The 13,552-nt window shown below is 33.8% G+C and overlaps 1 protein-coding gene and 1 long non-coding RNA gene across 2 annotated transcripts in view; one reads left to right on the forward strand and one right to left on the reverse strand.

Moving 5' to 3' along the window:
• Positions 1–12,707, reverse strand: part of LOC145678366 (uncharacterized) — a 74,909-nt gene extending 62,202 nt beyond the window's left edge. Inside the window, exon 1 of the long non-coding RNA XR_014130366.1 lies at positions 12,148–12,707. This is a non-coding gene — a long non-coding RNA (uncharacterized LOC145678366). The remainder of the gene's footprint in view (positions 1–12,147) is intronic.
• The window catches only part of LOC145678365 (unconventional myosin-Ie-like), a 327,951-nt gene that overhangs the window by 122,027 nt on the left and 192,372 nt on the right, over positions 1–13,552 (forward strand). The window lies entirely within an intron of this gene.

Consider the following 13,552-nt stretch of genomic DNA (forward strand, 5'->3'; position numbering starts at 1 on the left):
GAGATGAACATTAACACTTCCGATGCCATTTAAATCCAAATTCAGCCCCCATTAGTTACTCCTAGAGGGGGAGAGTGACATGTAAAAGTAATTGAAAATAACTGATACTAGTGTCGAATGCATAGTTTTTGGGGTCTCTAAGTTCATTGGTGACGGTTTTGCTGCCCTTTATACCCAAATTAAACGTATTCTCCCCGTTCGAAGAACGGGTATTCTGCTAGTCTTTAATAATAATGAACGGCAATTTCACATGTTAAATTCTTTAATATATTTTTCGCTGCTCAAATTTACGCACTTGTGCAGTGTATGTGTGTATATGTAAATAAGATAATTTCTCTTTTTGAGTTGTTCGAAAAATATAATTACAAATAATAAAGAAGGATTTTTATCAGAAATCAGAAAACTAAAAAGTAAAATTAAAAGCTGTTGCTTTAAGTATTTTTTCTGCTAGCGAAATATGTTATATATATGCTACAAACACGTTACAGCAAAAATATTAGTATCAAGCGAAGAAGTAGTTTCTAAATCATGTTTTCCGAGTTTTGCCAATATTTCCGAATAGAAGATTTTTTCTAATGGGTTCAAAAATTTTCGGAAATTTTACACAGCACAAGGAAGATACGCATCTCCATAAAATATAATTTGATTTTAACATACTCGTATTAACTAAAATGATTCTGGACCTGTTATTTTAACACTTCCCTGCCATAAAACGGTAACTTTATATGATTACTTAAGATAATTTAAATGCGTCTATATTAATTAGTCTAACTAGGATTATATTTTAGGATCTTCTGTAGCCATTAACTACATTATAACACGGTGCTAACTTTGAAGGAGTGGTACTAATATATTTGTTGCCACAAAGTTTCCCTATTCTAATACAAGAAACATAACTACTCAATGATCTTAACTGTAAACTAGTAAATATAAAATAGTTTTCATTTTAAAAGCATAATGTAGTAAAATATTCAAAAATTTCAATTTTTCCGTTTTTTCCAAGCTCGGGAAAAAACGGTAAAAAACTTTTTTTACCCAAAATTTCCGGTTTTTTCCCAGGCCTTTACAACACTAGCCGGGATAGTACCTAACATATAGGTCCCAGACCGCTTCCTTCCTTCCCCTATCTTTTCTTCCTTCCCTTTCCTCGGATAATGTGTTCGCTGAGGGACGTCATTCTTCATACGTGACGAGCTAACATGGCCATAGATATCGAAAGCCAGAATTCTAAATCCTATATCATTGTTTCCTCAGACTTAGATATTATTTCCCATATTAATGAACCCAATTAATATTTTGCAAAGAGATTGCAGAACTATATACGTAAAAATATAAGTTGTTAAATCACCTTTGTGGATAACACTTGATGCCACAATATTGGAATGAAACTTGCCAAGTAAAATCAGTAATAAATAAGACCGAAGGAGAAGGTCAAATTATAATAGTACCGAACACAACTAACATAAGCTCTCATAACTGACGAGAGCCTAGGAGTTTGCTTCGGTCCGGCTGGAGCCAAATGGGAATAAATTAATTCCGGTAAAGAAAGTGAAGAGTATCACGCGAAACCGCACATTTATGGAATAGACCCTATAGATAGCCACAGTTATCCGTTAAAACATTAACGGAGTGACTCCATTAACGAACTCGACCTCAATAATCGCTCTAGTTATCTATTGCAAAAAACAGAATTCAACAATTCGTTAACATGTATGAGCCATGAGATAATGGACACCCACCTTTAAAGTCGCCGTTACGTGTTAAGCTGTGAACAATTAGCTCCATCAACGAACTCAGGTGACTATCTATTGAAAAAAAAAACAATTTATAAAATAACCTCCATTCAAGAGTTATTGTGCGGAGTAACGGACAATCGGGCGTACTAATAACAATCTTATAAGACTCATTTTGTGATCCTAATAAACCTTAGAAGTACCTTATAACAATAACTTTATTTTTTGTGCTTTGAAAGTTATAGGTAAATATATGCACTTCGTACAAGTTAAATTTTGATATTTATCTACTATTAAGGCAATGGCAATTTTGAATGTAAAGCATTTTGTTGTATATTTTAAAATATAATTTTCGCTGAAGACTTTTTGTACCAAACATTGTGATATGTAGATTCATGTGACAGATAAATTATAGCGTTTACTACGATATAAGTAAAATAAATTGCACACACGGTTTTGGTTAAAACTAGGGATGGCCAAAATTTTTCGGAATCGGAAATTTCACTTTCCGGATTTCGGAAAAATTCTGGAATTCGAAAAAATCCGGAATTTAGAAAATTCCGGAATTTTTCCGACATCGGAATTTTCCGAAATCCGAATTTTTCCGAATTCCGGAATTGTTCCTAAATTTTCCGAATCCCGGAATTTTTCCGATTTTACTTTTCGGACTCCGGGAAGTAATAATTCCAGAATTGACCATCCCTAGTTAAAACACATACATATACCTTGTATTCCCTGTTTGTTAGCACAAATATCGAATCAGATTTCTTACTTGCGATATTGCAATATCCTTTAAAGTTTAAAACCAGCAATACACAGAAAAAGGTTTTATATTATAGATATTACCATTTAAACTAGAATGTACTGAATTAATAGTGCACCAGTCATATATTAAATTCCTATCTAGAGTTGTACACCAATTGGCTAGATGAATTTGGTTCCTTTTGAACACAGAAATTCTGCTTATTGTTTTTGAGAAAACCATCTGAAAAACTCATTCTAACCAGCAAACTACTTCTGAATGTTTCTAAGAGAAACTACTTGTGTCATATTGTAAAGTGACGAATGAATATTTATAAAATATCGAAATAATCACCTTAGCCATTTTTCAGAAAAAAAAAAATATGAGAAAATATCAAACTCACTCTCTTTTAGTTTTTTTGGTTCTTTTGGTAACTCATGGGAGTGACTTACGTTATATTGCAGGGTTGTTGGGACAACATGACAAATGAAAAAAAAAAAAATGTTTTAGCCCTTTTCGGGAAAATCATCAGCAAAAATACCCTCAGCGGTAAATTCCTTTTTTTTTTTTTTTTTTTTAAATTAAAGATATAGAAGTTGGTTTTGTCATATTGCAGGGTTGTTAATGAAAGATGAAGAATGAACAAAATCGTCTGAGTTGTTTTTCAGAGACTATTATATTTTTTCTTTCTAGTGAATTACTTCTTCAGTCTTTTTAAATGAAGTAACTTAAACTGTCATGTAGGGTTCATAGTAAAATATTTATTTTCAAAATATAGCACGTGAGCCGTTTTCGAGAAAATCCAAAAACAACGAAGAGTAAACAACTACGACTGATTTTTTTAGTGAGTTACTTCATATTACAAAGTTTTAAATCAAACGTTTATTTATTAACAAAATAGTTTGTGCAGTTTTTTCAGAAAACCGCCCGAACAAAATACCATACTTCATAAGTAAACTAACATTACTCGTAAACAGGATCTTTTTTCAAGAGAACTGAAGTATATCATATTGTAGGGTTGTTAATGACATAAGAATAAAATCATCTGAGCCGATTTCGAGAAAATTAGTCGAATGCCCTTGGATCATGTTACAAAAAAAATATATATATATATATTAAAATTTGTTCCCAATAGGTTGAACAGTGTCGTCTTAAGTGCATTCTTCAGGAAAAAAGAGCAAGCAAACGGACGAGAATATATATATATAATACAAAGTATATTCAGTAGTAGAGAGACATGAAATATGGAAATCAGTTAAAATATCGAATTCGATTCTTTCACAATCATAAAGACTTCCTTCCTATTTCCGCTCGAAAGTAAAAAGGGAAAAACTTAATTTTAAACCAGTGGGACTAAATTTTATATATTCATGAAGTTGGAAGACTGGACAACTTTCCACGTAACTGATTTACTTTCGTTACGATTTACATGTTTAAATTAGGCATGGTAGCTCTAGAATATAATCAAATCTTGGAAGATATGGCGGCTTAATAGTGGAGCGATTATTTCCGATGTGAGAGATCTCTGGTTCAATTCCAGTCGTGTTCGTTTGTTGTGGACTACAGCGTGTCCCTTTTTTTCTTTAGGGTTCTCTTGTTTCATCCTACAATCTTTTTACATAAATTTTTCCATAATTATTTACTTGCTTTTATTAACATTTAAGCTTTTGCGGCATATTTGTAGGACGTTAAACTAAATAATTCATTTTATTTCGATGTAATCAAATATTACCATCTGGGTTAGTTTTTTTTTTTTTTTTTTTTTTTTTGCCACTTTTCATATGTGTATTGGCCATTTATTAGAGCCACATGCCTTTACATTTTTGTATTTGGTGTTGGATTACCGTCACTCGAAATCATGACACCCATTACCTAGAAAACAGAGATTATGAATTTAAGTTTTGAATATACTGTGTATGTATAGTTAACATAAAACTACTTTAAATTTTTCTGTCTAACTGCATTTCCCATTTTTCAATGTTTTATGCTTTTGTGTATTAATTAGTGTTAATTTGTGTCGTCTAATTTTAAAAATATCGAATATGTTTTAGCATTCTATTATTACAGTGTCACGATAAAGTAATATTATCCACCGGAACAGTTTATTATTATTATTTATTACTGAGCTAGAATAACGCGGTGACAGTTTAATTATACAGATAGTGTGGTAATTATACAGGTAGTGTGGTAATTCATAGTAACGTTAAAACTCTTCCTGGTGATATTTATTACCTATTGAAAGAAAATTAAACTAGAAAATAAAGCTTGAGTTTAAAGTCCTTGAAATGCTAGTTTTTATTTCAGTTTAGCGTCCCTTTCAGCAGCGAGGCTATATGCGACATGGACTTATAGCTACTCTTTTGAGGGACAGAAGAAGGAGATTGACATTTTGAGTGGACCATATGTACAATTTTATTTATCATGCTTTTCAAAAGGCAAATATTATGCTCTTTCGAGTTAATGCTTAAAGCATCTATTGGGAATGGAAAAAAAAAATGGTTTTCGTTTCTAACCATCAACACCATAGCGTATGAGAGATATGAGAAAAGATGGTTAGTGTGACTACCGCCCTTCAAAGAGTTAACATGGGATCCGAACCACATGAACTTCCGCCGGGAATCGATCCCGGGTCTTCCACGCCTTGAAATGCTGGAAAATACCAAAGGTTGTAGTAAAGCTTTTAAAATTTTAATGAATTTTCTCCAGTGATTAAGAACAGGATGCGCCGAAGCAGAGTCCGTGGTAATTGCTATCTTGATATTTGAGAGAGCGAAGTGACCTTAAAGAATCCTAGAACGAAATACGTTTCTCGGAACATCCCATGGCCTAGACTGATTGATGGATCCGTGATATGTATGATGCACGTGTGAATTTACATTTTAAATGGCTGAAGCTTCTTTTTATTGTGTATTTTAATATGCGATTTTCTTACATTAAGATACAGAAGGTAACTTGCATGTTACTATAACATAATACTTACAATAATGGTTTCGAGCTTCCTGTTAGTGATACATAGGGTTGCCATAATTTTTTGATCCAAAATACGGATAGGCCTTAAAATGATGACTTCATGAAAGATACGGTGCCCAAACATAGAATAAATATTTTGAAATTTCTTACCTAAAAGTCACCTTTTTAGGTTATCACACAATTGTTTACTGTAATACTTAAAATGCTATTGGAAACTAACATGTTTTATAATTTTTTTATTAACATGAATATAATAAATCATGCCATTAAACTACGCATATCAATTCGAATCCTGGAGTGGAAAAATGAGACACTTTTTAAAAAACATAACCTACTTTATTAATAGTAACTAAAATATAAGTTACCGTATATAATGAAAACATAATTCTTTTCGCCCGTGATTTTAGCGATTCCTGACTCGGAAATTTTCGGATAGCTTCAAAAACTGTCAAATATGAACATTTTCCTATTTCATGCTTTGTACGACACGGACACTGACACAAAAATACAAACAGTCGATACAAAATACGGACATATCTCAACCCTAGTGATACATATACATAATAATTTGTTTTTGTTAAACATTAATTGAATAATTATTGCCAGTAGGATGTGTATCACTGTTGTAACGATGTATGTTCCTGTTAAGAGAAATCAAACAGCAATAGATACAGTCTTCTACTTAATATATTTTAAATAACTATAGAGCACATAAATGAATAAACAATATCTTTTAGTAGGATAAAACTAAGTGTAGAATAGCAGCAATCGACATACTTTTTAGCGACATAAAAATAGTGCTCTTCATGTTCTCGAAAACTACGCATCATAAATTACCCTCAAGAATGTCATTTTGTTCATCTCGGTATTTCCTGTCGATTATGACTTACCTTTGAAAAATGTTATAAACAAAACTTAAAGTAGGAACGCGGTTGCTAAGTGGTAGAAGGCGTACCTCTAGCACGTGAGGTACTTGATTTGGGCTTTATGATGGATAAACATCATGTGCTTGGGTTTTCTCGGGTTTGCCCGTTTCCTTCCACTCTATTTATTCCACCATTATCATCCACCTGATCAACATCGTCTCCCACGGCTTCCATGTATAAATGTGGGACGCTAAACTAACTAAATAAATAAATAAATTTAAGAGTTAACCATAATTTTGTAGGGCACGGTGGCTCAGTATAGAGCGCTTACCTCTGCTACGTGGGTTCCTGGTTTGATCTCCGTCTAAGTAAGTTTGTGGTGGACAACAACATGTCTCTGGGTTTTCTCGGGTACTCCCGTTTCCTCCCACTTTCTCATCCCACCAATTCTTCCAGCATCATCATTCACTTGCTTTAATCATCGTCTGCTTTTAGCCTAAAGGGCATAAACGTGGGATGTTAAACAAAGATTTCATTTTCATTTCATAATTGTGGGCTATATCTCATTTAACCATACTGTACACTGTCGTTTTGCTAGTGTTGTAATAAAAATATTGATTAGTGTATAATTCAGAATCAGCCTTGACAATAATTGGCATGGTTATCATAGAGCATAATTTTTTTTTAAGTTTACAAAAAAAAAGTGAATTACACACTCATCCACATCGTTTTGTCCAATTCAGTGAGATCTGTCGATTGGTATGTAACCCATCTTTTGATATTTTTCCCTAATGAAACGCTAATGATATTGTACAATTAAAATTATTTATGAGCTGAATAAGCGGAGGTAGCAAACATTGCTTTAAAAAGTTAAAAATATGTATTAAACCGATGTACTGCTTATGCATCACCGAATTTAATTGACCGGAACTCTTTGTGAATTTCCCGGTCGGGACACTCGGTCGATAAAGTGTAAAAGCTTTTTTCAGGCTAAGCATCCTCAGTGAAGCTTTCCTCATTCACACCAGGCAAATGCCGGAGTGGTACCTGACATATAGGTCCCAGGCTGTTTCCTTCCTTCCCCAACCATTTCTTCCTTCCCTTTCCTTGGATAGTGTGATCACCGAGGGACGTCATCCCTTATACCTGATGGACTAACATGGCCCGAAAGCCCAGAAATCAAATTCCTGATCGTAATCTTTGTGAACTGTGGCATCACTTGTTTTCGTGGCTATAACCGAATAGATTGGGTATGTATCGAAGTGATAGATAAAAAGTTCTCGCAAGTAATCATGTTTAGTTTACACAGTAGTGATTTTTGCATTTCCCCTTTAGTGACTAATGCGCGCGCGTTTGTTGCACGAGGTTCCTGATTGGGTGGGAGAGTATTGAACACATTACAGTGGTTCCTAGTCTACCTTAAACTGTAGGTCCAGATCTCATATACCTCGCTGCTGTAAAGGGACGCTAAATTTCAATAAATAATAACGCAGTAGTGACTTCGGTTTCTGGGACCAAAAGTTTCCATTAACCTGTATCAACATTAACTGTGATTAGTAAAATTCAGTAAATAACTAAAATACATAGTAAATAGAAGGATTTAACGGCATACATGGTGTAATGTCTGTATTTTTCGGAAAGTCATTGATGATTGTTGAAGAAAACTATTCATTTCACTGTAACCATAGTTTTCAGTATTAAAAAAAAAAAATAATCTAAAATGTAATTGTGTTAGACAAATAAAACGCAATAAGTTCACTGAAGAACAACTTCATATTCAAGTTTACTATTTTCTCATAAGTTTAGTCAAGTGTATCGTGTGGCAATAACATGCATTACTAAATGATTGCTATATCACAAACCATGCCTTTCTCGATTCGTTTTTTTTTTTTTTTTTTTTTTGTAAGTCATTTTACGAAAATTACTTCACAAAAAGATAAGCGATGGGAAAAATATTTCTGTGCTCGAAGTCTTGATTGTAGTGGAACACACCCTTTGGAGATTTCGAATGTGTTAATAACGTCTTGCTTTTAAACATTACATAATTTGATATTATATAGATTTCCAATTTTTGACATTCGCGTTCTGACAAAAGAGAGAAATAAGTGGTTTTACTATCTAGTTGGTTAAATAACTTGCGATAGTATGCAGAGTGAGCAAGAAATATAGCTAAACGTTCATCGAATGTTGAGGTTACAGAGAGCTTGAATATATTTCATAGGCGTTTTAGGCTATTAGGCCAGAAGAGCGGAGGATGGGATGACCAATCCTTTACTACGTTATTCAAAGGGAAATATTGTAAATTGAAAACTAGAGGAGTTGGAGTGAAGAAGGGATAACTTGAGAATTACGTACATTTCGTATACGGTAACTGAATAATCATGAATTTTACGTAAATTATCATTTCTCCTATTTAAGGCACTTTGATTTCGTACAACACAGAATCAACAAAGCGAACTTTGATGGAAGCACCATGATTATGACCAACAAGAAAATTGCAATATTTTTATTATGGATAGAGTAAGACTTGCGTTGCCAATGATCAGTTGACACAAGCGGAGACGAGACGAGACGAGGAATATTCTTTCGTGTCGTCTCGTTTTGTAAATTTATGTACAAAAATTTTGACCTAAATTTCTTGTTAATTTCATCTAGAAGTTATCAGAATTCTTCCGCGTCATTTGAGGTTCATAAAGAGTGTGATATAGCAATATTTAAACTATATATATTATTGGAGTGTATTGTGTAATGACTTGTACATTTTTAAACTTTGATAAATGCTCTTCATTCAGTTCATTATGTCCATACAATCACATTATCAATTTCTAGTTTTTATACTGCGAATCAGTAACACTAAAACAGCGTTTGGAGTTGACTTAGGTAAACTGATGTTACCCTCGAGACTTGCGTGAAGTGTATTTCTCTTCACATGGATAACACTACTTACACTATATATATACACAGGCGTTTATGAGTAAAACAAAGTGACAAGTTTTTGAACATCACTTATAATTTGAATCCTGTTCGTGCCTTATGAAAGACTTTAAAAAGCAGGTATTTTTATATGAAGAGTACACTTTGATGGAAATTTTGCCTTACACAGTAGTTGAAGTCAGTTCTTGAATTTGACTTCCGTAATTTTAGTCTCGTATAACATGTCCATTCGTAAGTATTATCTTCGGCTGTTGTGCAATTATCGACCGTTGGATTAATACTCATTATTTCAACTCATTGTCCTTGCTGACAATATCTAAAGAGGTGTGTAATTTAATACAATATGGGTTAAAAAGGAAGTTGCAATGAGGTGAAACACTAGCAGTCATCCGTGCAAAGTTTGCAACCTTGAATGAAATCATAAGGGACACAGTGTAGAGATCTCAAATATGTACAGAAACATTTATTGTATTTCATCTACTACAAAATCCTTATTATACTACTAGGTAGTTAACTACCTTAAATTTTGTGTAATTAGATTCTAAATGCAGAAATTTGATATCGCAATGAGGAATCTTTGAATAGGTGTTTATGTACTACACATCCGACATGGCAAGATGTGTTTTAAATATTATGAGGTTCTGAGTTCGTTTGAGATGTATAATTCGTTACATGTCACTTTTTGGCAATTAATAACACTAAAAGAGCAAAGTTTTAGAATACATGCAGGTCGGTTGTCTGGAATACAATAAAATCAACAGGAACGTTAATTTTAATTATAAAAGCAAGTCACGAAAAACTTTTTAAGTCAGTATATCGATACGTCGAAGCTTATTTCTAAGGGTATCTCCGATATGAGTAAACATCTGCCGCATATCTTAGTTCTGCGTTTGTCCGTGTAATAAGTGTTCACTTCATGATTAAAGGTTCTTATTCAAGTATTATCATATAACAAAGAGAATAAGAGATTTGTGTGTGTGTGGGGGGGGGGGGCGGGGGCGGATTGAGTCAAAAGCAGAGAAATTCTTTCCCCCCCGCAATTTTGAGTAGAATATGATTTTGTAAGTAGCAATAGTTGATAATTAGAACAATTACTGGCATTATTTTATTCTGTATAAAAATTCATTAAGGAATACTACTTAGTTGAAATGCAGTATAAAGGAATCCATGTTTTCGCGTTTTGTTTTAAGACACTAGAGTAAATGAAAAGATGCAAATATTCAATGATAATTAATATGGAGAATAACTGCGTGTTAAGAAGCAAACAAATCATCTTGTGTGTGAGCTTGTAGTAGGTAATGAACTAGGTAGTTTCATAAACGAAGCTTCTACCACTAACAACGTGCAGCTGAGAAACACCTAATCTTTGTTGCTGTAGAGTACGAAATACCAAGATTTGTCTTCTAGTTCAAGAAGAAAAGAACTTTGGAGTATATGCTCATTTTTGTTGTCTATTACAAATAAGAATGTATTTATTCGAGTGCAGAAAACAATCATGTTCAGATATTGATATTATAATTGAAAAGCCCTCCTTGTTACCAGTAGAGACTTTATCTTTGAATGAAACACAAATTAAGTATAAATATCAATAATATTCTTACATAAGCAATATTCTCTTAATCATGTCATGCTTTATTAGTATTTAAACCAGAAATGGATTAGAAACAGTTCCCTCTAAGATTTCAAAAATGATGATAGGAATGCTTAACGTTACGTAGAACAAGACTGTGACTTTTTATTTAAGGATTATATTATTTGCTCTTATTGCAAATTTCAAAGTACCTTCATGAGAGTGTACACTCACGTGTATTATGCTACAAGCTGCTACGCGTGACTTTGGCAGTCGTGATTTCAGGTCTGAGAACTAATTAAGAAAAATGAAATTAATTTTTTCAGTTTAACGTCCCACAACTATACCCGTTAGGCTAAGAGAGACGATAATTAAAAGCAAGTGAATGATGATGAAAAACTGGTGGACGACAAAGTGGGAGGAAACGGGAGTACCCGAGAAAACCCTACGAATACGATGTTGTCCACCACAAACTTACTTGGCCGGAGATCGAACCAGAGACCCCATGCACTAATTAAAAAAATATAGTTACTGGAGAAAACTGGAGACCTACTCGATTTATAAGTAAATAGCTCCGGACATCACTTAACTAACAAAACGCCACATGACATAGCAGGGCGTATCCACAGGGAGTCCACCGGGTCCGGACCTCCCAAAAACTTCCTAACTCAACATGTATTTGTACACTTTCTCAATAAAACTATACTTGTTTTACAGGGAAATGATCGATGCAGCATGAAAATTGCATGGTATTTGATCTTACATTTAATCTTTCCTGTTATAATCTTTCTTTTTATAAAAGTAATCAAGTTCTATCATTTTTTTCTGAAAATATAAGTGGAAGTATTTTACAATTACTTATAATCTTTTCGGGTGCAGAATAAAACCCGTTCAATGCTACATAGACGTAGTTGCTTGTAATATTGGAAGCCCCCCCCCCCAAAGCTTATATCCCTCCCAACAAAAAATTCTGGGTGCAAAAAACTTTGTGTAATTTCGTGTAAAGTACCTCACTTTTGCTTTTGAATCTGTAGGTATGAAATTCAGGCCAATTATTGAATTCCAAATATTTGTATTAGAACCATGCTTGAATTAAAATATTAAAACTAAAGATAATCTCTTGTCTTGTTCTATTAACAGATAGATCAAAATTTACTGGATTGACAATGCATACAATAAAATATTAAGATTTTCGGTGTGGTATTTGGTTTAATTATTAATGGAAAACTTTCTTACGACTATACAAGTAGAATGCACTTTTAACTAGTAATACACTTCCCTAATGCCATATACAAGATTACGAACATAAAAAAAAGAAAAAGAAATCCTTACCTGAATTTTTAAATGTTATCCAGCAATTTTCATCCTCTGAATTAGTGGCGGAAACGAAGAAGCACACATTCACACACGGTATATATTTTAATTAATTTCTAATTGTGTAAGAGCTGTCGACATATGTCGATGCAGTCTTAACTAGGAATGCCCACTTTATTAGCTTCTGCCATCCTTGTCCAGAGCTTTGGCTTACGAAGCGGAAAAACTGGGTGAACAAAGCTTTGTTATTGTTGGAAGACGTTCCAAATCTGTGGTTTCGGCGCGATAGACAGGAAGCCTTCTCGTTTGTTTTCAGTACTGGAGTGACAGTAGATGTTGCTCGACTTAGTACTGCACGTTGTCTGCTGTATATTCCCCTCCTAACCCACCAATGAAAGTCTGTGTTGATGCTTGTTGATGTGCGCGGCGGGGAAGTCGTTACGCCCTCTTTGTATATGTGTATGTATGTGTACTTCAGAAAAGCATGTAAGTGTTAATTCGTGTATATGTATCACACGAGCAGCTAACGGTACCTCTAGTACTATCACTGACTTCGTTTCAGACAATATGAGCTCCTTTCAGACAATTCACAAGAGCAGGTAGAATCCTGATAGGAGAAATGAGAAAGGAAGGAAGGAAGAAGGATAAGCTTATCCACGCGATGAAACCTGTTTTAAAATGTTCGATGATTATGAAGAAACGTGCTGAGTTCTCACAATATTGACAGTCCAGAAGGAAGGATAATATGTTTTTCATTGAAGTAAATTGCAATTTAGTTTATGAGCATCGAGAATACGAGTTCATTTATTAAAGTCTTCTGTGTTGTCTAATTATTAGATGAATTCCCTTAAATATAAAACCAGTAAGGCGTATACTCGAGACCCAGGTTACTTACAAGAATATGCCATGCTTTTGTCCAGAATTTGGAAAATATGTGAATGTCTTCGATAAGTAGGTGTAATTTTTAATACCTCAAGATATATCACACATTTGTAATAATTCGCGCGCATTCTACGAATTGTCCTTAAGTGAATAGGTGTGATCTGTTGTTCTCAACATTTGACTTTTGTGTATTTGCTTGCCGGTTCAGTTAGCGATGGGAACAAAGATATTGTACCGTCATCGTTGAGTAATTCAGAAACCACTTAAATTAATCTAACATGAAAGAGAAAAATAGTAAGTCTTCGTGGTAAGTGTATAAAGGACCCCGCTCAGAGCTTATGGAAATCCGGTTTCCGTTCAATTGGCTGTTTTTGTAGTCTGTTGTGTATTTTGGTCCCCTGATGAAAAGTCTCGATGGACACGAAGCCCGAAAACTCCAGGGTTTTGAGATACCCGTGATTGTTATCGTCACTTAAAGGCATATGCTTCCTCGTAAACTGAATATAATAATTAGGTCAACATTTTATCTATCAAGTATGAA

Source organism: Thermobia domestica, chromosome 2 (assembly GCF_964235325.1).
Source record: "Thermobia domestica chromosome 2, izTheDome1.hap1.1, whole genome shotgun sequence".
In the NCBI taxonomy this organism is placed as follows: domain Eukaryota; kingdom Metazoa; phylum Arthropoda; class Insecta; order Zygentoma; family Lepismatidae; genus Thermobia; species Thermobia domestica.